The sequence below is a fragment of the Populus euphratica genome, unplaced genomic scaffold (assembly GCF_000495115.2).
Source record: "Populus euphratica unplaced genomic scaffold, PopEup_1.0 scaffold193.1, whole genome shotgun sequence".
Taxonomy (NCBI): domain Eukaryota; kingdom Viridiplantae; phylum Streptophyta; class Magnoliopsida; order Malpighiales; family Salicaceae; genus Populus; species Populus euphratica.
Window position 1 is genome coordinate 250,771 of NW_011500023.1, and position 3,428 is coordinate 254,198.

A 3,428-nucleotide genomic window follows, 5' to 3' on the forward strand; every position below is an offset into this window, starting at 1 on the left:
AACATAAAGGCAGACATCATATATCAAAGAAGAATTTCAAATTCAAAAATTAAGTTGTTAAATAAGATCTCATGATATAATTTATAATATATTTTCTTAAGTGAAATAATTTTGAATTTGAAATTTGTATAAATTTATACTTTTATATTTTTTTATTAAATAAATAAAAAAATAAGATCGAATTCGTAATCGCTTGATCATTAAAGTTCTGATATTATTTTAAAAAAATTATTTCAATTCAATAACTTAAATTATTAGATAATATCCTAATATATAATTTATATTATTCTTTAACATTGTTACTAGGTGAAATTAAGATTTTAGAATTAAGATTCCATGGAAAAAAAAATGATAAATCTTGAAGCTAAAATAATAAAGGGAGAGCTTGGAGTTAAAAAAAAATGTATGTTGTATTAAATAATTAAAAAATACAAAGATTTAAGGACCAAAAGGTAAACTTTTTGTTGTTTGGGGTGCCATGGAGAATATAAGATGAAACTGGAATCTGGAAATTGACATTAGATTGAAGGGCTTGAAAGATAAAAACATATATTCTAATACTATTATGTTCTACGAGCATAATCATTGGATATTGCCTTATTGTAAACATAATGATAATCTCGCTTAGTCAAATTAAAGTCTTACTTTATGTTTGGCACCGTGGTGGATAGTTTAAGAAATGTTGTAAATTATAATTTTTTTTAATCAAGATTTCGAAAGAAAGCTTATGATAAAATTGCGGTGTATATTAATTGAACACACATTTGGAACTCCTAGCTAGCATTAGACAAGGAGCGGCGAAGATTCTCACCTTAAGTGATGTTCATACCTTAATACTTTCAAATGTTTTGTATGTTTCAGGCTTCAAACAGTAAATCAAAGGTTATAGTTTCTGGGCTACTTAGCAGGCGTTCCATTTCTTTTATGTTTATGGTATTAATAGCTCTATTATCTGTATAATTTAATTATAAATAACCGAAAATTTAGTTGGTGTAAAAAAATTATTTTAATTTAATAATTATTAAATTTTATATTATTTTTTAACATATTTTTTAATATTTTAAAACTTGAAACTTGTATAGATTATCTTGTATTTGGTTTTTATTAAATAAATAAAAATATTAAAATTCAAACTCATGATCATTTTATCATTAAAATTTTAATATTATATTAAAAAACATCTGGATATAATAGATTAAATTGGTATATAAGTTTTTAAAATATAATTTATATTTTTTTTATACGAGAACAGTTTTTTTTTATGTGTGCAGAGCTCTTAACATCATCGTCCCATGTCTACCTGCGTTATACTCTTTTGACTGCAGCGAGGCAGCTAAGAACAAGTATCTTGTAAAGAAAATGGAGATATAAATGGTTAACATTACTAACTTACCTCAAGCGTGCAGCCGGAAATGAAATTCATGGAGTTTCTGCTTGAAAATGGAAATCTTGAATATTAAAAAAGTAAAATAAAATCATTGCTGTAGCTTCATTTGATTGTTTAGGTTTTGGATTGAGATGGTTTTTTTTATATAATATTAAAACTCTAGTAATTAAAGAAGAAAAAATCAAGGTATAATTGAGGGGAAAATATGTTGGAGCTGAAAGCTAAAAATTCCATGGTAAATGGACTCGCCTGTTTGCATTTTGGAGGTGTTTCTCTAGCTTGCTTGTTTTGACAGGGAAGACGAAAGTGACTAGGGCAAAAACTATGGACATTAAACAAATAATGGGGGACACGTGGCTGATATTTGGTTGGAGACCCTCTCTGTCCAGGCAATGTCAATAATTCAAAACAAATTGTAATTAGACAATACTATAATTAACCACTAATTATTGGATGTTGAAATTAAAATTAAAGAAAATACTAAGAGTCTGATTTGCACAGTGATTTTCTCTTCTCCTCTTCTTTTTTTTGTCATTCATTTTTTATTTTTATCTCTAGCATTGTTTTTTATTTAGTCTATTAACATTCATTGATTTTAGATTGGTATTAGTGATTTTTTTTTTTTATGGTAAATGTTTTGTCACTTTTTTTCATGGTTTAAAATAATTAGGGTTTAAAATACCAATTTCAAGTATGAATTAATTTTAGTATCTTATTTTTTTGGCTAATATCAGATATCGATTTGCTTGTCAGGGTGAGGCAATAAGATTTGTAATTGAACTAATATTTCTTGATTAAATTATCAAAATTATATGCATAATTAAGATTAAAGCTTACTGAAACAATTCTCATGTAGTGCTGCCAAGGGATGAGAGAATAAGTGTCATTCTCAAATATATAGAAATCCTAAATCAGTAACAATCCTGTTATATGTTCGTGTATGGCTAAAAAATTGATTTGATTTAACAGGGGTGCTTGGGATGTTATACTTAGATAATAAGTTTGAAAGTTTAAATCAAGTTAATGTTAATCTTTTTATTTAATTTTTTTATGTTGGTTTTATTTTTTAATTTTAAATTTATTAAAAATTAAATTTATTGATTTTCTTTAATATTTTTTTAATAGAATTATTATAATCTCATGGCATATATAATTATTATGATATTACATCACAAAATATTATTTTTAAGTTTTATTTTCCATTAATTTTTTAATATGTATAATTATTATGATATTATATTACAAAGTATAAAGTATTTTAAGCTTCTAACTTTGTTTCATGGTTGAAGTTTATTTTAAACTATGAATATGAATATATGATGTAAAAAATGATTGATTGAGAATACGTAGATTTAGTGTATAAATATCTTTTAGAATGATACTAGTTTATTGATGGCATTTTTAATATGGTTTTTCTTAATGTAAAACAATAATATCTAAATCTTTGAAAACTTAACAATATTGTTATAAAACTTAGTATAATAATTTAAATTTTAAAAATCTTGATCTAATTATTTGTTTAGTTTAGATTTTAAATTATTTGTTTAATTTAGATTTAAAATTAAATTATATGAAAGTTATCTTACATGATTTTTTTAATTTAGTAGGTAAGAAAATCTAACTCAATATATAATAATAAAATTAAATAAAAACTCCATATTAAATTATAAAATTAAAAAAAATAAAAAAATAACTTCAAAACCCCAAAAAAAAATTCACACACACACACACACACACACATATATATATATATATATATTGCGCATATTAGACCGAAAGCAAACACAAATAAAACACAAACAACAAATTTACGTAGTTCTTCAAAATCGAGTATGCCCATGGAGGTAGCAAGCGTAGTTCTCCAAAATCGAGTATGCCCATGGAGGTAGCAAATTATATATTATTGGAGGAATGATACAAACACTCAACTCAACCCAGTATAATCCCACAAAATCCGGTGTTTCTCTCAAATCTGCACTTTCTCACTCTCACAATTGCATTCACCACCTCTACACCTCTGCACACACTATGTTTATCTCTC